At 35.5% G+C, this 24,542-nt stretch overlaps 1 protein-coding gene and 1 long non-coding RNA gene across 2 annotated transcripts in view; one reads left to right on the forward strand and one right to left on the reverse strand.

Moving 5' to 3' along the window:
* The window catches only part of PRKN (parkin RBR E3 ubiquitin protein ligase), a 681,559-nt gene that overhangs the window by 234,379 nt on the left and 422,638 nt on the right, over positions 1-24,542 (reverse strand). The window lies entirely within an intron of this gene.
* On the forward strand, positions 8,427-13,738 carry LOC144246051 (uncharacterized). Its single transcript, XR_013339701.1, has 2 exons — positions 8,427-8,734; positions 13,247-13,738. It is a non-coding gene; the product is annotated as an uncharacterized LOC144246051 (long non-coding RNA).

Consider the following 24,542-nt stretch of genomic DNA (forward strand, 5'->3'; position numbering starts at 1 on the left):
AATGAAGTGAATGTGCAATGTTGAGCTTGCAGGATATGTTGCTTGATAGGGTGCTGGCATCAGCAGGGTTCATTTTCTTCTCAGACCCCAGAGATGCACAAGCGTATTATTGTGTGCTTTTGTGCAACACCAGGGAAGCTGGAACAATTCCACAAACTATATGGATGAAAAGATGGAATGCGTCATCCCATAAAAATGCGCTCTTTTTTCCTCTTCCCCTCCCAAGAGATTGCTTAAAATGGGGGAAAACGTGATCGCCTTTGTAAATCTTTCTCAGTCCTTTATTTTCTGTTTGCCCTTAGTTTCCTTTAAGCAAACAAGAAGTTGGAACTCAAATATTACAGTAATGTAAGGAAACTGTTCTTGCTGTGAGATTTCCCAGAACTGAAGATTCATGTCCTATTACACATGCAAACACAATGCCTTAGAGTTTTGAAGAAGAGTTTTAACTCAGTTTAGCTTTCTGTTGTATTTTGTAGGCATTAATTTGTTAAAAAACTTAAATTTTGTCCCCCTCTTCCTCAACAGACTAAGGTAAAATCAGATTTACATGAATCAACACAAAAACCAGTGGATTAGCAGGGAAAATATCTAAATCAAATAATCCATCTTTGAGAATAACTTCTCATCAAAATTCACAACCCTGGAAGTCTATTTGCATTAATTATTTAGGACAGTTTACTAAGGAGAATATTAATAACATGTCTGCTTCTTTTTTACCAGATGAACAACTTTTTGTTAATTAGCTACAGAATAACTAGCATCATCAGGACAAAAAACGTGCCACTAGGGGAAAGAATGCTACTAATGTAATGAAACATTAAAAAGGATAATGAACCTAGTCAAGAAATAATCATGAAGGTTTTTATCAATGAAAAATATGATTTTTCATATTTGATGAGACTGAAGCTTATGGACTCTTCGAGAAATTGCAATAAACCATTAAACAGAAGTTCCATAATGGATACAGACCAAACTGGTTTATAAATGGATTTAAAAGAATGGAAACAGGAATTGGGCTGCTTCCTCTTTGTTTCAACTGACATATATGGTGGCAGGGTAAAAAATGAGCATAAAGGGTTTGATGTATTTGCAGCATGATTATATCGTATTCATGGAATAGAAAAAGTTAAAGCTAATGAATCTTTTCAAGTGAATTAAATAGGCTCTATTAAATACTCAATCATTTTCTAAAATGAGTACATTGCAATATCTGGAACACCTCAAAAGTGTTAGCAACTTTAAAAAGGAAAGGGGGAAAACTGACTAACTCTGTGCAGAAGTCTATACTCACTGCAAGTACTAGTAACTTCAGTAGTTTGATCAACAAGCAAAAAAATATTAATAATTTTACAATAAATATAGAAAAAAATGATCTTTAGACTCCTCAGTGTGGCAAAAATATATCTTTATATCCATGTTAGAAACTTCCAGTCTGCCATTTTAAAGAACCATTAGCCCCTAGTGTTAGTTGCTGCATAATTCAAAGATGAAAAATCATAAAAAATAAGTGAATTATGAAGTATTGTTTGAGGCTGTACCTTTTAAATACAGCAGTAATTTCAAGAAGCTTTGTATGAAGAAAGTGTTTCAGTATTCATCTAGACATTTACAAAGCAATTTGAATATAAAAGCAGTGAATTGTATCTCCCTAATCAGACCTTTCTGGGACAGTGACCAATCTCCCCAAATAAAACAAGATGCAACAAGATTTGTTATATATATGGTCTAGAAGATTTTTTTTTTTCACACAGATTTACTTCTCTTTTATTAAGCCATATCGAAGTGGCTCTGACTGGCTCCATTTCTTATGCCAAATAAACTAAGTTTCAGACATCCATTACTGTCCCTTCCAAACAGCAGGGGCTGCTGTGTAGTCAGCTACTTTGCCTAAAGGGTAAATAAAAGGAAATGGAAATCACCTAGACAATAAATAAATTAAATTTTGTAGCATAGCCCATGTATTAGAAAGGGCTGAGAATAATGAGACATCTCATCAGTGTAAGAGTAAAAGGAAAAGTCATATTAATATCAAATCCTCTTGGAAATGATCCATCATAGATAGCTTGCTGCAGAACTTTGAGAAGAAGCTCCTCCACTATTATTTCTTGGACATTTTTCATTACTGCATACTGCAAGGAATACCTGAATGACAGATTTTATGAGTTATGATGGCACAGATTTAGAACCGTGGATGATATCACATACGTCCAGCTTACCCCTAGTAAAGTCAGACATCACAAGATGACAAAGCCCACGCTGGTCTCTATTTTCTGAACCTAAAACTGCATTTCCACTCAAAAAAAGCAAAGTTTTGCTTTCAAAGAAATCCTCAAACATATGTCAATAGGAAGGCATTTACCCCATAAAACAGCCAGAATTTTAGGTCTAGAGAATAAAAGGTGTTTTCCAGGAAAAATAATTTTGCAGTAAATAAAAAATTACCTCTCAAATAAAAAATTAGTTTCTCATACAAGTCAAACAGAATGTGGATCCAAAAATCTACATTACTTACGCATTTTTCCATTCAAACATCTTTCTATTTCCTAGCCTTAAACAGAAGCAGAGAAGCGCTTTTTAAATAAATATGACCATGCCTCAACTGAGAGACAAAAGAGTTTTGAAATCCAATTTCCAAAACAATCCACTTTAGTTATATATTTTTCCTGAACAGCTCTCCCGATTGAGTGTTCAATTTTCCAAATATTTCTGCTTGTGTTTCCAAAAAAAATTTAATAATGATGAACTTTTTCATTTTCTTTCCTCATTATTCACAGTTCTGGTGGACTGCTTATCCTTTCTTTAAACATTTACATCCATATTAAACCCTACACACATTCTCTTTGATTATGAGTGCAAAAACAGTAATCTTAAATGCAGTTAAGTAAGGAAATATTTATACCTCAGATGTATGGCTGCTGGTGGTGATGCTAAGAAATTGGGTGGTACCTGGGCTATCTAATATATTTATAAGAAGGATTGGATTGGATTCTAAAAAAATAGACATTCACAATACTTTTAAACCATAACTTTAGATAGAACTATTTGGCATTAGTTTCCTTTTACAAATCTCTGTTGACAAGTCTGTATAATGAGACATGTGGAAAACAAAATACAGCTCCAGGTTACAACCTGGAGGGAAAAATATAATCTGAAGAGAAATATTATTTCTGGTAGAAAATTTTTATTATTTGCATTAACTTAAGGATCAATTCAATAGACTCTCTCTCTACTGTTAAAGAACATGTCACAAAAGTAAGGCAAACTGGAACACGTAAACAAATCAGCCTTCTTTCTCTGGCTTATGCCAGCATGATATACCATTGCGATTAAATTATTATTGCCCCTTTGAAATGAAAGAAGATACATTAGCCAATTAATTATTAATTAAAAAAAGAAATATCACTGGAACTAATCTGGTCTAACTAGAGATAACTTGCATTTGTTTCCTTTACGCTGTAGTAGTAGTAACCTCATATAAACTTAATTACCATAAAACAAGGTTAAGTATTTTCATCCCTGAACCATGAGTTAAATTTCTGTAGAATTATTGATTGGATCACACTACTATTGTACAACCAGAGCAAGTTGCTGTTTGAAATCCGTAGATGGTGCAGAGTCTTATCTTGCACAGAAATGAAAGGAAAGCTTTTCTGTAACTATTGGACCCAAACATATAGGTGAGGCATGTAAGGTAAAAAGGGTGACCTCAATAGACTGTACAGTATCAAAAGCTCATCTGGAGAACTCTACTTATCAGTGAACACATTCCCCACGCAGTGGTGTCCGAAATGGCAGAAAGTAGCCATTTTTGTAATTTATTCATATTAGCTACATACAAATTCATTTAGACACAACATACATGATTGAAAAAAAGTGTGAAAATGTGTGTGCACTTGAGTACAGATACCCATATGTGCAGTCCTAGAAAAAGAAAACAAACTTTTTCTGGTTGCTGATACCGGCCACCTCCTGATGGCTTCTGGTTTATTTAGGGGTTATGTTTGTACACAACTGGAAATTTCCATCCATTTTTCCCTAAGTTACATATCCACCACTAACTTACAAGCTAACCCCTGGTCACAGCTGAGACCTCCAGGTTGTGAGGAGATATTTTATCTTCGAGGACTGACCTTAGTCCTCTGCAGTGAACCTGGTGGGTGACATAAATAACTGCAACAGATTCTAGTGCTCAAGTGGAAAATTCTGCACATCAGTGAAAAAAACCCCTGAACCAAAACAAAACCAGAAACAACGAAACCCCACAATCTAACAAAATCCACTGAAATTCACAAGTAAAATGCTATTTATAACTACATTAAAAAAACAGTTTATTCAATAGATCTCATTTTCCTTTGGGATCCCACATGACTGTTTTATGTTCTAATTTTACTGAAAACATGGTCTGACTTGTTTTCATAGATAAGATACTGATTTGTAGCAAGTAAGTAGTGTTTTTACCTTACTGCAGTGCACACTCTTCAATATCTAAACAGGACCCTGAGTTTAAAATGAAGTTCCATGCCTTGCTTCTCAAAGTTGTGCTCACTCTTTACTGCAAAGTTGTGCTCACTCTTTACTCTTTACCTGAATCCTCTTCTTGATTTAGTATGTGATATAACATATGAACCCACAAGCAAAACACTTCGCCCTTGTGCTCTGAGAATTGTGTCTCAAAAAGCAGAAGGACTCTTACCAGAAGACCTTATAGGAAGTCTAATTCTGCAGATAAGAAAAATGTGAAGTAGGGATATGGAGAAGGGAAGAGTTGTGCTGAATCCTTTTAATCGCTTGGATGATACTGTAAGCTCTTCAATTTATTAAATTTATCTACTTTTCACATCTGGTTTACATGACTAGATAAAATCTTCTTTTGGCATTTTGATGGAATCATACAAAGGGAAGAGACTTAAAAAATAAAATCCTAAAGATCCCCATAGTGTTGCACTGAGATTTTCAATGTCTTTTCCCTTTTAATTAAAACCCATAAATAAGGAACCATAGTGTGGCATGGATTTATATGCAGCACTCTCAATTGATTTCAGTGGGGTTTGCTTTGAAAAATCAATGGTGTGACACACCAAGAAAATAGAGATTAATTTCTTTGTACTTTAAAAAAACAAAATACATTAATTATGACAAATTGCAAATTGGTTTTCAACACTAATTTTCTTGGATTATTGTAGCAAGTGCTGCCTACTCCTGGACAGTATAGATGGATGGAGACGAGACATCTCTGAAGGCTGCTCTTGGGGTATAAGGTTAATTGGGGATGCAGAAAGGTCCTGCCTTGAGCTGCCAGACGCAGCACGTGGCAGGGCTCGAGAGGGTGGGTGAGGGGAGAGACAAGAGGATGCTCTAGGAGAGGGGAAGTTTCAAGAGGAGGGGAAGTTCCAAGAGGGTGTCTGGCCCCTTGCAGCCCCCTTTTCAGGGGGCTTCAAGGTGGGCTAGAACAAGGCTTGGGCCAATGGGGTCACAGACACTTGATGTTTCAGGGGGGGTTACAGGTGTGGGATGAACCATACATTTTGGGGGGTGAGATGGAACAGTCCACTTGACCCCTGGACCCACCTGTAGGCAGGGGCATTGTCCGGCTAGCTGGGAGAGCTGTTCTCATCCTGGCTGTATTATTTATGGATGATTATATTTATATATCCTCTCCAACAGATTATGGCATGTACTACTTAGAACTCAAATAAAAATACACCCAGAGAAAATGGATCCTATTTCTTACTTTGCAAAAGCAAAATGGTATGTAAAAGACAAGCAGTAGAAGAATAAGATAAAAACAAAAGTAGTGAAGGCATCAAAACATTAAGTAGATAAAAGCATCACTAATGCATTAAGCAAGTAAAATAGGAGTTCATATAGAAAATTATACATATCAAAGAAAAAATATTTAAAAAATATAAAACTAAAATCAGAGTGAACTTCACGAAGTTAATTTGTTTATTGTTAGCTACAAAAACAAAAACAAGTAATATATTCATGACAAGAAACTGCCAAACTTTCCACTTGGACAGTTAGCAGAAGTTCAAAGATAAGCCTCTGGTGCATTTTCTGCTATAGCACAGGGGCACAATCATTATGAACTTGGAAACAAATCCTGTACCACAAATATTGAAAGCTATGACAACTGAATTCATCAGATGGAGGTCAATATAGCATACCAGAATGTTTAGCCTCAAAAAACAAGAGCAACAACAACAACAAATATTTTTTAAAAAATTAATAATGATACAAAACTACAACAGCTACTTTGCTTTTTCCTTTTTTTGATATTTTTTAAGTACACAAGGAAATGCTAAATTATTCTAGGATGTACAGAAATAGGACACACAGTATATAGTCTTCCAAAAAAGCACTTAATATTTTTTTTTGTTTTAAAATCTAAATGAAAAACATTGCACCAAATTCAGCTACAACCCACATTTCAATGTTTTCATGCCTGAATTCCTTGAATACTTTAAGGGGTTCTCAATACCTGGTTCACTTAGAGACTTTCTGCTGAGCCACACAAAAGGGTGGCTTGTTAGTGCTAGGTGGGTATGTCTGGTGATAATCTAACCTAATCATTTAGCAGTAATAGAGAGGAACAACCTAACTTGTTTATTCACTGTTTTTGATCCAGCAAATCAGTGTTCAGACCTTTCAAAGGCTATGAAGATTTTTAAACTGGGTAATATGATTTCTTGCTTCAACTGTAATTTAGGGAATAATTATTTGATTTTTTTAAAAACACTTCTATTTCTTCAGCTTACTGAAGGAAACAAAATGCAGGATTCTCTTATCAAGAAAAGCAAAAGACATTAAGACAAAAGGGCTATCTATATAAAAATATTTTTTTGGTTTAAAGCAACCAAAATTCTAAATACTTATAAAAATAGCATTCTATATAAGTTACATGAAATGTGCATGAAGTTGTTATGGCAACTCTGTTTTTTAACAAAAGGAAATAAAAGAAGACTCTACCTAGGCAGAACTAATAGAGCACCATCCTGTTGAGGATCTTAATAAAATACAAAGCCACTTATGCAAAGTTTTCTTGTAATTATTATATGTTAGTGTTACCAACATACTCTTTTGGGGAAAGATACCATGTCCCCAGAAAGTACATCTTTATGACCAACATGTGATCTCGCTCCTTTTCCTAAATTGAACTTGCCAAAATTATTGCATATGGTTGGTTGCCACATTTCAATTTCACAATATCAGGAGCAAAAATGAATCAACTCATCTTATCTCTAATGGTCAATGCTTTGCTGAGATAAGGATCATGGGTGTAGATTATAATGGTGCCTTGGAAATACCTCCTTAATACCATCAAATTGGTTTTTAAATTACAGATTTCATTCCAGTATTAATGGTACAATATAAATGATAACATTATAAACTTGGTATTTCTATACAAACAAGTTTCCAGAACTTTAACAAAGATCACAGTCACTAGATACCCATGTTCCTTATTCATTCTAGTGGAGAAAATGCATACACATTCATACTTCAGAGACCGGTCTGGGAGAATGCTCAATTGAAAGGGAAGGGTTGCATATTGCTGAAGATCTCCATTTTAGCACACATACAAAACCAGCAAAACCCTACCTACATTTTTTTCCCTTTCCTTTGTTCTCTTACATCCTCATAGTTTCCACAAAGTCCACTTAATCTTCAGGAGAACAAATGCCACCTGTGAGTCCCTTTGCTTTGCTTCATTAATTATGCTTTGTTTAGCTTTTTGCATAATACAGCCAAGAAGCAGGTTTGTTCTGGTAGCCACATACATTTGTGATAGAAATGGTATGTTACAAGCAGCACTAATGTACAGCAATAACAGAACTAAAAAAAAAAAAAAAAAGAGTAGAGAAAATTAGAAAAAGCAAATGTGGCATTTTTCTCCTGAAGTTTAAATGAATAAGGTCCAAAACCAGTAATGAGGGAGCAAAGAAATACTGTGAGCCAACTCTGTTTTAATGTAGACAAGAAAAAAGAAGGAAGAATAAATCAGTCAGAGCCTGCATTCCATTGATATTTCTAAGCTGTACTGGGGACTATGCTCAAGTTTGGGCCCAGCAGACAAAGACCCAAGTTAAGGGCAAAGCAAAGACAAACTGGCCAAAGGGAACTCCAGGAGGTACTGTGCCTCACTGCTTCTGTTTTACAGACTCAGGGGCAACCCTTTAGTCAAGCTATTCAAAAAGCATTAACTCAGAGTCTCATCACTTCGTTTGAAAACTGTGACATCTTCTTAGAAGTGCAAATTCACAAAAAAAAAATCTTCCTTTTGGTGTAAGCTGAACAGTGATTTCATTGAGTAACTGCCAATTTTTCTACTACACATTGTTAAAAGCAACAAAGAAGTATGAGGAGGAAAGGAAAAAAGAAAAGAGTTCATTGAGCTCAGCAAATTGTACAAAGCTGGGTCTAGAGAGTAGTTCATTTAGCCCTTGCAAAAACATTGGATTGCCTCCAAAGCGGAGACTCCACAGACTTTCTTCATAGCAGAGTGTCAATACATCCAGGGAGGTTTGCCTTCCCTGGGAAGAAATGGACATTTGTCTACCCATCTTGCAGCCTATGAAGAACTACTGTTCAGGCTTGTGACTGAGCTGGCATGGGTTATATGCAAGGGCTGCCCAGGATCACTGAAACTAGAATGGAACCACGAAAGGGATCAACAGTGTGTGTCTATTCACCAGCACCATCCCACCCCACCCCCAGCTTTAAGAAATGGCAGGTACGTAATCTCTGTTTGTTGTTAAATAGAACTATGAGAAAATTAGGAAAATTCAAAGTTCAGCACCAGAGAAATAAGAATTCACATGGAAGGCAAATTCCATCTGTGTGCATAGTGCATACACTCACTTTTGCTATGCCAAGAAGCACTGCTTTGTTATTAGTCATGGAAATTTTAATTCTATGTCATAGGAGAATAAGCTGTACACATATAAAAAAGCATGTATCTTCAGATAAGATTTTTTTTTGAGGTTCAGAGAATATGTATAAACTTTGCACACCTAGAACTGGATTTATCTTCCAGATTTGTTTGGAGAAAAAATAGTTAGCATTTAATGGGAACAGTTTATCTCCAAAGACTACAAATTAAAAAATTAAAAATCAACAAAGAAGGAAAGGGGAAAAAAAAATATCAGATCCAGAAGAACTTATTCAGCAATACAGCAACAGTGACTGTGTCCTTGCTTTGGGCTGTACAAATATACAAAATCTTGTCAAAATCCTATCCTGTGGAAACATGTAAATTCTGCTTCTTTTGCTGCTGGCATCACTAAATCTGAGTTTTACCCACACTGTGTGGCAGACAGTAATTTTTTTTTGTTGTTCATGGAGAAACAGAAGCCACAGCCCATTCACTAAAAATAGCAATTTGTGTGGACATTATTCAAACATTTGGCACCATAGAGGGATTCTTTTGGTGATGTGTTTTCTCTCTGAGAGCATTTTGTACTACCTCTCTGAGAATGTACTGAGAATTTTTACATGGTGATTGTCTATTTTCATGGCAAAACCATGTGTGGTTCTCCATGTGCACAAACCTAGTCACTTATGTACTTGGTTTTCTCTTAGACATACCAACGGGAAAATATAGTCCCTTCTCAAAGCTGTATAAACAATGAGAAATCACATAAATATAGATCTACTATTCTTACAGTTTTATGACTGTTATAACACATTTTATTTAGGAACTTTGCCACATAAATTAAACTAAATTCATAACTTGGTAATAGAAGGCTGTTAAGGAAAGACTGTATTTACTAGGGTTCATGGATCATATTCAAAGAAACAGCTAGTTTTATTGTAATCAAGTCTAACCTATAATCTTGGCAGCAACAGAATTAACTGGCAGAATAGAGGCAATTTGTGATATTTTAGGGAAGTATCATGCTCTGATTGGAAAATGTACACAGGTTCAGTGGACTCAATTTTACATTTAATTAAGGTGACTTCCAGATTGGACTTTTAAATTTAATAATCATCTAAAAAAATGACTTTTTATTTTGTACTAAAGTTCTTAATTTCAGTAGTCTACTCTGAAGCCTAAAGCCACTCATACTGATACAACAAAAATTAGTCAAAGGTTACCATATGATGATGAATTGGAATGGCATTTGTTCTTCTGCTCTTTTAATATAAGAAAAATAAGTGACCTTCTAATCAACCTGTCCAGTGACTTAAAGACCTCTCCTTATTTTATAGGATATTACAGTTAAACAAAAATTACAGTTATACAGAAAGCAGAAAACAGCCATGAGATTTTAAGACTAAAAATGTATGGCAAACAACCACAAAATGTAACCATGATCTAACTGCCAGTAAAGTACTAAACTGTAGTCTTTACCCTACTGGGAGCTAACTAATGAAACAGGTTGGAATCTTTGATGAGACATGCAGATTTGGAGAGCATTAGGTCTTTCTGTCCAACATAGAGATACACTTGACAATGTGGAAAGAGCAGCATGGAAAGGAAACCAATTCTGGGCACAATGTGAAGAAATGCACCTACCCTCATCATGCCCCTCACATGCCCCCTATCTCTTGTTGGTCTTTCTTGGGCTGCTGCTTCCACCCTGGCGTCAGAATAACTGGGTGTGTCTGAGGCCACTCCAAAGGGGTGGAGCATCAAAGAGAGGGTGCAGAAGGATTGCCCAAAGGCTGAGGGGAGCAGGAAGCTGGGAGAAGTGACATGTGCCTTTTGAGATCAAAGTTCTTTTCTACATCCCTGTGTACTTCATGAATGATGAAGTAATTTGCTTGCACAGATGACGCTGTCATAGATCTATAGAAATACCATTGGCCTGACACTGGCTAAAAAAGGGTGAAGAATCAGAATAATTTGTAAGGATAGCAAATAGTATTTAGAACCTACAGTGCCAGTGTGAGCAGCATGTGCAGTGTACACAGAGCCTTCATAGCTGCATAAGATGTGGTATCTTTAACTGAAAGGAAAAATAAAGGGCAGGTGAGACTGAAGTGAAATAAAGGCATCCAGAATCAAGGAAACATCTCAATAGCTCTCTCTCCTATTCTCTGTCATCAAAGATATGTCTGTAGATCATTATCAAAATGTACTCACCATGCTTTTTAACTCACACAGTATTTTTCATCTACAACAACTTGGTAAAAATTCCAAGAAAGTAAAAGAGAATTTACCCAAACATTGCAGTCTTAAAGGAATGGGGCAAGTTAATGCATCTCTCCTAGTAGTAATATGAAAATCTGCTGTTGCAATACCTTGACATGCTAGGAATTTAATTTTTTCTAAAGTGTCCTGCATCATTAAGTGACCCCAACTACAACTCTTTTGCCTTAAAAGTTTCCTGAGAATAGTCTCAGTTTATGAACTTCTATGAATTTCTTCATTGCTGCCAAATATTAATTGAAACAACTGTGAAGAACACGTGGGTGCAAAAATATTAGTACCACATAATTCTTTCTACTTAAGAGGTCCTTACTGGATTATTGCAGAAATGCTCTGGAGTTCTAATTACTTATGGAAGTCCCACAAGGTTATTGCAGAACATGGTAATTAGACAGTTGTAATATAAGGTGTTAGCAGGGGATTGAGGATTTGTGTTAAGAAGCATGGTGCTTTCATGGCTATTTACTTTGCAGAGTACCAGAATTTAATGGAATTTGGTGGAAATCTCCAATGACAAATGCAGTTTAAATGTGAGAAAAATATCTTAACAGGGATTCAGCAGCTGGTGAGGGGAGACTAGCTGTACTACACCATGATCTTTACATTAATACAATTTATTCAAGTGTTAAGATTATTATAGATTTTTTAAAAACCCTGATCACATATTCAATGCAAAATACTTTCAGTTTTGTACACAAAGTGTTTCATACAAACAAGAGGCCATTTGACCATTTCTCTGTCACTGGTCAGAGAAAATAAAAATAGGCCACTTTCTGAGGCTGATAACACACAATAAAATGATTCAGCTGATGTATGTAGAAACCTTTGATTTCCTACCTCAAAGGACGTGGTCCCCAGTGACAGAGTGGTGCTAAAGCAAAAGCTCAGGACAAGGTTCAAGTTTGGCACTGCAGCAAGACACTTGAACTATTCTGCTGTGACATCCCATTCAGCAGAAGCAATTCAGTATTACTAGTTTTTAACTACATGTGACTGTATGGATAAAATAGTGGTAGAAGGCTATTAAAAAAATACAGAGGAGAATGTTATTTAATTAAATGTTATTTAAAATAAAGAGTAAATTTGGAATACATGAAATTGAATTAGGTTGCAGTATGCTAAATTAAGACTGATAAGCAGGAGAGAAAAATGTGTTCCCAAGTGTTTCTGTTCTATAGGGCTTAGGAATTGTAAATATGACTTTGTAGGTCTGAGCCATTCACATAACCCGCTACTGAGGGAGAATGGGAGTGAGAAAACTTGACACAAAGCTTCAGCATGTTTCCATCTTTATAGCTCTGTGGATATACAACTGTACAGATGGAAATTACTGGACAAAGTGCAAGGTAGAAGAGAATCCATCTCTAAATATCTTCTTAACATTTTACATGACAGTTATAACTCATTTTCACATGATAGCTAACATCCAATCAAAAAAAACAATCTCCCACAATGCTATAGGAACAGTCTTCAACAAGACTGCCTGTATAAAGGTGAAATTCACCTTTCTTAGCTAAGCATACACCAAGGTTAGATCACCTTCATTATAAGAATGATAATATTGTAATTTAATCTTCTTTATCCTCTCCTGTCAGCAAAATACATATCTCAGCTTTGTAATTCAGGCTGAATAATAGAAAGTTTACATAACTCTGAGGAATATCTAATACTTAATTTTTGAATTTAAACCCTCCCACAATCCTATCTAGGTATAAGTATTTGAAAACCATATATTCTATAGCTATTATTTCACTTAAGCAAATAACCACAGAGATGCACATACATCACAAACTTCTTCTGTCACACATACCAATTCATATAAAAGCAAAAAACATATAAGAACACTCTAGATAAAACTTTCCCTAGTATTTTTCAGCTGCTTTTTTAAATCACAGCAATGTTTTTTGTTACTCTGATTCTGAGTACATGACCTCTTTTGATTTGTGACAACAAAATAACAATTGCATTTGTTCATGATGGTGGCCCATATCTGTGGAAGTTAAATCCTGGCTCCTAAGATCCTGGCCAAATTAAATAATTATTCTGCCATTTTAAACTCAGTGTTAATCAAGAGCTTGCTACCTTCTGCAGGTTTTCTAATGGGACTGCTGTGGAGCTGCCAAGATATAAAAATCCATTTGTGTCTATTTTTCCATGGATTGAGAAGAGATTATTTTCCTTGACAGAATTTAAAATAAAAAAAAAAAAAAATAAAAAAAAAAAAAAAGGGAGGAGAGAGGAAATTCACCCTCAATGACTGTTTCCATTCAGAAAAGCCAAGGTCTTTCCAAACATTAAGGAGTTAAAAGCAAATACAGAAGAAAATGCTGGGCTGACATTTTTTACCAAAGGACTTATCCTGAAAAACTGATCTTTTCATTTGATATAAAAGAATAGCCAAAGGACCAAAGGAATAAAAAGCCAGAAGGAATGATGAAACTGCACGAAAGCAGGAGCTGGGCTGAAAGCACATGGGTCCTCTAATACAACAGAAGGACAAGATGTTCAGAAGTTTAATACTAACAATCAACCTTCCCTGGCCCAACTGGCAATGTCAATAAAGTGGCGATTTTCTCCTCTCCAGGGACAAAGTATCTCACTTTAAGAAGTTTAGAAAATACTAACATATTCATTGAAAGTCACTCCTTTCATCCATTCAATATGTGCATGTAAAAGTTTTGCAGTTGTTTATAGTATCCACCTCTTAATGGCAGAGACAGCACAGTGTATCAGTGTATTTTCCTTTTTTCACAGCTTTCCAATGGATGCTGGGAAGTTTTGTTTATTGACTTGTTGCAGTATGTGAAGTGTAAACTGTTTTTCTCATTATTTAGATGTATGCAAAGCTTTCATATTCTTGGTACTGACAAGATGTAACTGGCTAGCAGTCTTACTAAGTAACACATTTACACCTTGGGGAAATATCTTTTCATGGTATATCCTGGAAGTGCTAATTGTCTTTTATTTCCTAATAACTGTTGAAACCAATAGGTTTAGAAAAGCTGGTGATTTCAAAGAACTGTAAATTAGACACCAAGACATCTTTCAGCGTGTCAAGTCTACATGTGAAAATCTTAAAAAAGTAATTTTTAAGCTCTTGTCCTCTGAAATGAATTAATGAAGTCATCAATAAGTCAATCATAACTGTCCTAATGCAGGATGTGAAAAATCTAGTAACATCATATGTGTAATTACTACTACTTTAAGTCATCAGGAAAGTAATGCAATTGCCTTTTCCTGCATCAGCAGAATGGCAGTATGAAAAAAAAAAATCTGTGCTGCAGCTAAGAAATTTAGGACATTTGACATTATGCCTTAGGAGCTGGACTTCAAAAAAATGATATGACAGTCTCTTCCCTCATCTTCCCATACCACACATTCACACTCTTTTTTAACACATTGAGTGATTATGCATAGAAGTATAAATTAAAATAATCACAAGTCCTGAAAAAGTAAGCAGATGGACAGAAGAAAGGTACCTGGTAAGTATCAAAGAGAAAGATGAATATAAGAATTTGTAATATATTAGACAGCAGAGAATCCACTAATACAATTGACCAATTCTTTTCCTTAGTGAGTACTTGTGCATTTGCCAGTTATTACAATCAATTGACCAAGTATCACACAAATCCCTGGGAAACCACTCTATGATTTCCAGCAATTGAGAGAAATCACTGCAGTGCTGAGCCTGCCTAATACAGAGTCAAAACAGATTCCTTCTTCAAAAGTTCACAGACAAAGACTATGCTGAGTTGGAAGGGACCCACAAAGATCAACAAGTCAAACTCCTTACTCTGCACAAAACCATCCCCAAGAGCCACACCATTTGCCCAAGAGCATTGTGCAAATGCTTCTTAAACTCCGTCAGGCTGGTGCTGTGATCAGTTCCCTGGGGAGCTGTTCCAGTGTCCAACCACCCTCTGGGTGAAGAGCCTTTTCCTAAATCTAAACCTCCCCTGACACAACTTTAGGCCATGCCCTTGGGTGCTGTCACTGGGCACCACAGAGCAGAGATCAGTGCCTGCCCCTCCTGTTCCTCTCATGAGGAAGCTGTAACTGCAGGGAGGTCTCCCCTCAGTCTCATGTTCAACTCCCCATCAACCAGGATCCCCAGGTCCCTTTCTGTGGCACTGCTCTCCAGACTCTCATTTCCCAGCCTGTCCCTACATCCAGGGTTGTCCCATCCCAGATACAGAATCTGTCACTTTCTCTTGTTGAACTCCATACAGCTGGTGATTGCCCAACACTCTGATTTGTTGAGATATCTCAGCAGGGCCTCTCTGCCTTTGAGGGAGTCAACAGCTGCTCTGAGTTTTGTATCTTCTGTGAACTTGCTCTGTATCCCTTCCAGTCCTGTGTCCAAGTAATTTATGAAAACGTTGAAAAGCACAGGGCCGAGAATGGAGCCCAGTGGAACCCCACTAGTGACAGGTTCCTGGTCTGATGTCACCCCATTCACTGTAACCCTTTGTGTCTGACCTGTCAGCCAGTTGCTCACCCATCCCATGATGTGTTTATCCAGCTGTCTGCTGGACAATTTGTCCAGAAAGATCCTGTGAGAGACAATATCAAAAACTTTAATGAAATCCAAAAACAGTACATCAACTGGCTTCCCTTGATCAGCCAGGTGGTATACCTTGTCAGAAAAGAAAATCAAGTTTGATAAGCAGGACTTCCCTGCTCTTGCTTCAGAGGTGATAATTTTTTTTTTTTTTTTAATAATGAGAATAATTAAATTTAGGATTGGGAATTAAAATAATAGGGAGAAAACAAAGAAAAAGTAAGACTCCATTACTGAACCCCACTTTTTCCCTTCCAAAGAAAATCCAACCCAAACCCTGAAATGTACAGATGACAGTATCCGTGCCAAGAAACACTGCAGGGAACTTTAATGTCCCACAAGGCCACTGAAAATGGTGACATTGGGAAATATGATTGGGACCCATGCATTTATAGAAAGGACAGCTTGACCATAATAAACTGGACTACATTTCATTCACTCCGTAGGTTCTGACTCATTCAAAGGACTTCAGCACTGACAAAGCTATCTGCTGACTGTTTCCCTATTTGGAGATTCTAATAGGAGTGGAGGTGGTAGATGATAAAAGCAAGGAAGAGGCATAAGAAGACCAAAGAAGAGAGTAAAATGTAAAGCTGGCAAATGGAGTTAAAGAAAGTGGATGGAAAGCAAATTAGGCACCTTATACTGCCAAAGCAATAAAACAACAAGAATCTGGAAAAGAAGAGAGAAAAGAAAATTGGTGAAGTTCAATCAGGAATGAAAAGGAAATGACCCAGTAAGAATAAAATGAGCTACAGAGCACACATAAAGAGAGTTACGTGGGTGGGAATTAAAGAATGGAAAGTGTCCCTGCACTGAGGACATCAGGAGATCTCAGCTGACTAAAAGTTAACAGTAAAAACACAAAGGAGGGGGAGAGAGAAAACAAGGGGAACTATAAGGTTTGAATTTGAAGAATTGAAAGAACACCTGCCATTTAAATATTCCAGTAAACTTGAGAGGAAATACTGCAACAGAGCAAGCTGAATTGGCAAGGTTTGAATACGCACAGAAAGGATGCCAAGTAGTGAGACCAAGGGACTCCAGGATGTGTGTACATTGGCATGATGGCATGACTTGTAAGATGATCTACTCAGTGCTGGATATACCAGCATACATGTCTTTGAGTTTTTCACTAAGTAACTCTGATTATAAAGTATATTGAAACAGCCAAGTAAGGTATAATTTCTCTAAGTGCAGCATAATCCTGCAGAGAGATCAGATGCAAGCAAGCAGTAAAGTAACAGAATTAATTTTCAGTTTATTCTCTTAAGTCTATAGATCTGATATTACATTTTATGTGTCAATACAAGTTTTAAAGTAATTTCAGAAAAAACCATGAAGTATATTTTACTAATATTTAATTAATGGTCCATGCTTCTTACCTGAAACACATGGGCATACAGAACCAAAATATGCCAGAATCACTTTTGACAGCTTTTTTTGAAATCAGTATGTCTTTTCCAATGGACAGCTCTTTCAGGACTACATATCTTATTGATGCTTCCATCTATCACTAATGTTCTTTCTCCCAGCTAGACCTCTATTTATAGGTGTCTTACTTCACAATTAAGCAAGACATCCACATTTCTAACAGAGTTTCTTTGCTTATGAAACTATGTTTAAGAGTTATAAAACATTTTGTAAGCCTTAGCTCCATTCTGTACTGTAGCACCATATACATCAGGATCTGTTACCATATATCAGGATCTGTTACATATGTATGCTATTTTCCTCTAGAACAGACATCCAAGGTAACGAAAGTCCTTTCCCAGCCACCAAGGATTTTATAAGCATTATCAGTAATGTAGTTGATTGCACTATTTGGAGAGAATATTCACCCATTTACAGTGAAGAAATAGACAGATGCCATGCTGACCGCTTCAGAGAGCAGGAAAGGACTATTAGAAATGGAGGTTCTAATAGAGCTATCGTGTCCCATTTCACTTCTAATAACTGCGATGTCTTCGTGTCCTTCAGCAGGGTTTCCAAGATGCTAACCACCCAGAGCTTAATAGGCATATAGATTCTCACTAGCCAGCAAATTTAGATGACAGAATAATTTTCTACCAACTTTTTCTTGTGCTTATATTTATCTCGATATAATTCCCACAATATCTAATAGTATTGCAGGTTTGCTTCTGTTTTTCAAAGATGTTTAGTGACTCATCCAGTTATCTTTAAGTCTTGCAACACTATGCACTGTTTGATTAATCTCTCTTTGAATATTTTAGTATTGTTCTCACCAAATCTCTGTCTTTTAAAATGCTTTCTACAGTCTTATAAATTTCATCTTTTTTTTCCCCTTAGGATTTTCTTTAACTGCCTTTTTAATTTCTTGTGGAGATTCAAGATTACAATAGTAAGGACCAATAAACCTCTCCTTGAACTATACTGAAAAAATCTTTGCTTTATGTTGAATATAATTTATTCCTTAAATGTAGTTTAAGGGCATGGAAGAATGTCTTTAGAAGATATAAGATGAAAAGAAGAAAACTGAATGGCCAAGTAGTCCAGAAGAAAAGGTGAATTAATAGGGTGTGCAAAAAATTGGCAGCTATGGGATAAAACTAAGGAGGTGGCTTGAGAAAACAACCAAAAGGAAGATACAATCACAGCAAAACAACAACTGTCTGAAAGGCCCTTTCATTTTCCCAGAGAACACATAGTGCCTTGTATATCTCTCCAGCCTTAACCATGGAGACCAAAAGGTGAAGAGAACCAAATTATCAGCGACACTGCAACTTTCCCCAGAATGCGGTAATCACACCGAATCACACGGTTGTGACCCTCTTGTTGTGAGGAGTATGGAAGAAGGAGAACACTGCCAATTCCTTGCCTTCTTCCTGCAGCCAACTGTCTCTTTTTGACTTCTAGAGCGGTTCTGACTGGTTGGAATCCATTTCCATCATTCCTTTATGTTTGCTTATTTATCTTAATGTTTATTCTCACCTTCATTCCTCTTCTTATACCTACATGAGTACCACAGTGGTAAAAAATCTAGGGTTTGTTTGAGGTTTTTTTTTGTTTCCTTGTTTGTTTTTTTTAAGAAAATTAATAACGAGTTAAAACAAAACAACAGGAAAAAAAAAGAGAACAGAATATTTCAGGAGGGAAAGAATGTAAGAGTGAGACATAAAAAACTTCTGAAAAACACAGGCAGAAACTCCTACCACAACTAACCACTTGCAAAGTAGGCATGCTTAACATTATGATGTTAAATGTTTATAGTTTCTTAGTAGTCAGTGGTTCAGCTCTTCTAACATAACGCATAGAATCATATCCAAATGACTTCACTGGAACTTGTGAAGAAACACTTTAAAGGAAAATATGACTTCATTAAATGAAATAGTAAAAACAAAACAATTTCTGAGATTTCTTGACTTCTAATCCAAAAGCTATACTTTTCTATATACAATTATGTGCATGTATGAATATGTACACATATGTATTCTGTTTGAATATATATGCATACTATTCCCTCACATATACAAATATTTATGTTTACATAAGATGCCTAACATGAATTTGTAATGGATAGAAGAAACAGTGGCAAAATTATGAGGGAGATATTCAAGCCATCCTGGGTAATATTAAGACATAAAATGGCATAATTTATCCTGTATTCTATATATATTTTACAAATACATTCCTATAAAAATGTTTAAAAGAGTTTTACAAATTTTATTAGCATTATTTTTCATATCCATCTGCCTGTAGAAACAGGCTCCTCTAGTACTAAGATTCCAACTGTAGAGGGCCTTGAGGGAGAGGAGTAGTGTAATATTTTTTTAAAACCTCTCAAATTATGCAAAGAAGATTTCTAACATATAAAAAGTGTCATAAGCCTAAAGTCTGCTGTGAGCTAAAAGTATGTGCCAATGGAAATCAAGGATTCTTCCCTTAGAGCATAAAGTTTCCATTTTCATTCCTTAGATTTGCAAGATATCTCTAATCAGCACCAGCATTGAACTGTGCCCAGACCTGTTCTTCAACAAATCTAACTTTTAACACTGTTTGTGCACATTTTGAGAAGACAAAATGAGAAAAATAAAAAAAAAAAGTTTCTCTTACAAGTTTTACTAAAAACGGTACAACTTGATATTCTTCAGAGGTCTGGAGTGTAAATTCACTCCATTCAGTCCCTTTGGGACAAGAGCAGGGGAGCTGATTAAAGTGACTACAGATGAACAGAACTTGTAAATGATCAGATGAATACATAATACTTTACACAACGTGACGCACAAATACAGTAAGTGACTTTTCCAGGAGTCAGCCTGGCTGAGCAGGCACACGAGGGAAACTGCACACAGTGGGATTTCGGAGCAGGCCCACAGGAAGCATATTGCACAAGCTGCCTTTAAATGTGTCCTCCCACATATAGGCCATCAATACCTCCTATAAATAACATAAACAAAAGCCAGAGTTTTATTTTATACACATAGAAATGGAAACAAGTGTTTTGGCAACACATTTTGCAATTCTGGCTTTGAAAAAATGAGTTAAGACTGCTAGAGGAGGGCAGTTTCTGAGTGACGATTTTTAAAATAACCTGGAAAGTCTCATTTCTCCATGGGCAAGGAAAAAAAACATTCTAAGCCTAATACACAAAGTTACTTTTCTCTAGTCACTTAGAAGAAATAAGGGACTTCTAAAATAAGGGAAAAGCCCTATGTGAAAGAATTTAAGAATATACAACATGTGCTTAAGAGAATTGTCTTTCAATAATATGTGTTTAAACATGAATAACTATGGAAATAATTCACCCTTAAAAAGCAATCAGTTTGATTCTGATAATACTTTACTTTCAGCTGTGATTATTATATATATATAATTATATATATAATTATATAGTGTATATATATAAAATATATATATCATATATATAATTTTATATATATATATTCAATATCAGTAGGTTGACTAGATTTGAACTGCAATGTAAAGCCATTCACTTAGCAGGCTGAAAAATTCAGAAAAGTTCACTGATTTATACTGAAAGAAAAGGTCAGAGAAATATTTACTCAATATAGGCAAATTTACCTGGTAAAGCAAAATAATAAATGCCCCTTAATGAAAAATATTTTAAAAATTAATGCAAAGATAAATAAAGACGTACCTGTGCATTTGAATTGCATTATTCTCCCAATATAAATTTTTTATCACAATGAAGTTATGATGACATTAAGTGAAAGCAAAATACAGATATCTGCACACATATCAAACATGATAGACAAATATCAGAAATGTATATCTAGAGTAATTTTAGTTACTTTCATAAGTACTCAAAGCAAGTCAGGACTACTCTTTGCAGATACAAATCATTGTATCACATTTTGCTTAGATTTGCCAAACTTATTGGTGTAAGTCTATGTCTACATGCTGCCAGATCAGCAGTTTGTAAGTGGGAGGCTGAAGCAAGCCAAGATTTCAGTGTTATCTCTTCCAAATTTTTCTGGTGCATTAGCAACCATTTTCTGGTGCAAACAATACAATATTGTATGTGTCATATTGTTAGTACTATGCCTTAATTTCAGATGGAAAACTGCCTCTCGAAATAGAGCAGAGAGTGAATTAAAAAAGAATGTCGTCATACCAGAAATGAGAGATATTAGAAAAGACAGAGGACCATACTTTCAGGTTCCTTGGATATATCACAACATATGGTCTAGAGAACATTTTATATTTAAAACCTCTCTAAGATACTGAATTGTCATTCATAAGAAGACTCTTCTGTACTTTTGAATTCTGAGGACTAGAATTTAATCTCATTTTGTCTTTATTGTTGGCATAAATCCACATTTCCCAGTAGTAGTTGAGGTAAGAAATTTATCTAAGAAGTATCCTTTGTTTTTTGGTCTCTATTGAAATGGCCAGGAAGTTTCCTACATACAACCCTCAGCATTTTGAATTTGGGAGAGATGTGTTGCTGTGGGGAATTGATTGTAGAGAATTTCCATGTTTTGGTTAAAACTAAAGAGTTTTCCCCATCCAGGATATTTTTCAACTTCAAGATTAAATGACTACCTTTTCAAACCCTGGGGAAGAAGGACTTTAAACCATGAGTATTTTAGTTTTTATTTTCAAACACCAAAATCTAATCCAAACTCATATTAGTTTCACTGGGAGCCATCCATCATAACCCTGCCTTTTTAAAAATATGTAACTCAGGTAATTGTGGGATAATGTTATCCTTTAGAACATTGTTCTAAAAGGACTATAGAGATTTCTAGTACAAACAAATAATACTCTCTTGGTTGCAACTTAATGTTGCTTTCAAATATTTAACCAAAGAGATAATATGAATTACATGATACTTTTAATTACCATGCAAAGCAGTAGTCATCTTTGAGAAAATCTTAGTCACACACTAGTCCTGATTTCTGGAATACCAAAACTGTAATTATAAATCTCCTTCTATTCCATATAATATCACTTCTATTATCCTGCTTTCCTCTCAATCTGTACAAGCTGCTTATCAACTTTTGGCAAGCTTTTGGCTGCTTTGTGAGAGATACAAAAAGTGACCTTAACACACCCATAGCAGCCACATGAGGAAGTCAGGAAACTCTCCCAGTGCAACAGGAGCAGAGCTACCCTGGATTTCAATGTCATAGTCTGTCTGTTGAATGACATCACTTACACAACTCCATTGGCATCTAGAGAACAAACCCAGTGCAGAGGTATCCCATTCTAAAGGAATACTTTTCCCTTACCAAATTTTAGTTAATGCTAGGCTCCAGTAAGGCTAAAATAAAAGCATGGGCTAAACCATCTTACATTTGCCCTGAGGTTGGACCTTGCTATCTGCACTAAATCCCAATGTTGTACTGCTTCAGTCAGTAATCAAAGAGTGAAACATCAATCCACTGTGTTACATATTTTTTAGTTCCACAAATGCTATAAATGCCTACTATTTTGTAAACAAAATTAGAATAATACATGAATTGGAGGTTGTTTTCTTGAAAGGGTTTTATAAGTCAAATCTATTATAGAGTGCTGCTTAACTGAGACTTAGTATAAAAGCAATTTAACAGAAGAGGCAAAACACTTTCATGTTTTTCATCCAGTACATAAAATTCACTATTATGCTTTCTGTGCATTTGGATAGTCATACAATGCATGAGGTGTTGAAATTACTTTTAAATACAATGTATTTTGTAATAAAGTGTTTTTCAGGTTAGGATGTATTTCCATATATGCTGTAAAAATACAAGGAAAAATGGTTTACTTAGAAATAATAAGCCAGTTCACTGAATCAGTCCACCTTGATGACACTGATGCTATCCAGCAATGAGGTTGATATATGAAAATGTCTTTATCCAGAAAAGTATTCAGGTCCACGCATAAACATAACCATTTCAACATAAACCAACCAGGTTAAGCATGGGCTAATTATGCATGTTCCTTTGCAGAAGAACAATATTCCTTTCATTGGTGAAGGACCTAATATAATCAGCAGAAATACCAGAATTTTATGAAAGGAAGGAAACAAAGGAGTGAGCTGCAGGTTACCTGTAATAAGAGAAATTAGTAAAAGACGTGGGAGTTTGAGGTTACCCTGGAATGAAACACATCAATGGGTACAGAATGAGATTAAGAATTGTCTTTTAGAATTTCTTGCTCTTATTTATTGTGGAAGACATCAAACTCAGGAGAAGAGCTTTGGCCCTTTAGAGGAAATGTTCAATAATAGGCATAATGTGACTGTTTTGTCCTGAACTTTTGATTTTTCTGTGATGGGAAAAGGGTTTCATTTAACATCCCCATAAATCCTGATGAAGTCAGGAGGAGATACAGAGGCCATGACCAGTCTTCCAAATCAATACACTAAGTTTTTTTTACTGAACAATATTTTACATTTGTTTTGATAATAAAAATATTCTAAATGCTGATAGGATTTTGCATATTTAGCAGGACACCATATTTACTTTGTAAGAAAATGCAATGTCAAGAAATTGGTTCTTCAGATAATTCCTCTTGACAATATTTTTTACTATGAAAATTCTACTTATCATTAAATAGGGTAAATATATGATTTGTAAATACTTCTTACTTAATGTAGTCTCTGCCAAAAATGATTTCTAAAATTTTAGAAAAATAAAAACTAGTTTCTCAAGTGGACTTCCATAGAACTTAAAAATGCACAGCAGATACAGAGTCACACCAAATAAATTTGGGACATTGTTAATGATAGTCTATGGAAACTAGTCTATAAATTCTTGATTAAGGAAAAACCCAGAGTTAAAGGCACAAATTGAGAGTGGAAAGAATGTATCCTAGTAGAATAATAACTCCCTGTGGACTGGCATGCACACTGAACAAAATTACTTATTTTAATTCTGACATATATTAGACATTCAGTTCTCTTGCTAGTAACTAGTTATGGGCAAAGTATGCTATCCATTATTCATACCATCATAAGAGAAAACCATCACGTCCACTGCAAAGATGCTATGGAATTTCAGACTTGAAATGTGCTCTAGCTTTTAATAACTGCTGACTAGATTTAGCTTGATTGATTAGTGGCCTCAAAACTCCCTATTCAGACAGTATGCCACATAGAAATATGTCTGCTTGCACTTCACTGCTCATCCTTCTATTGAGAATACTAAGAAGATGGCTGTTTTAAAGCAGAATAAAGTTTGAAGCCTTTGTAGAAATACCAGAGCACTGGTTACAAAAGTTAAAAAACCTCACCCCACTGCATTAAAAACATTTTTGCATTGTCTTGGTTTGGTATTTTGAGATGGTGGGGCATCAATTTGTTTTTAAACACATTCTCAAGCATATCAGATCTGCACAAAAAAATCAAAAAATCACACT

The sequence above is a fragment of the Lonchura striata genome, chromosome 3, assembly GCF_046129695.1.
Source record: "Lonchura striata isolate bLonStr1 chromosome 3, bLonStr1.mat, whole genome shotgun sequence".
NCBI classification, from domain to species: domain Eukaryota; kingdom Metazoa; phylum Chordata; class Aves; order Passeriformes; family Estrildidae; genus Lonchura; species Lonchura striata.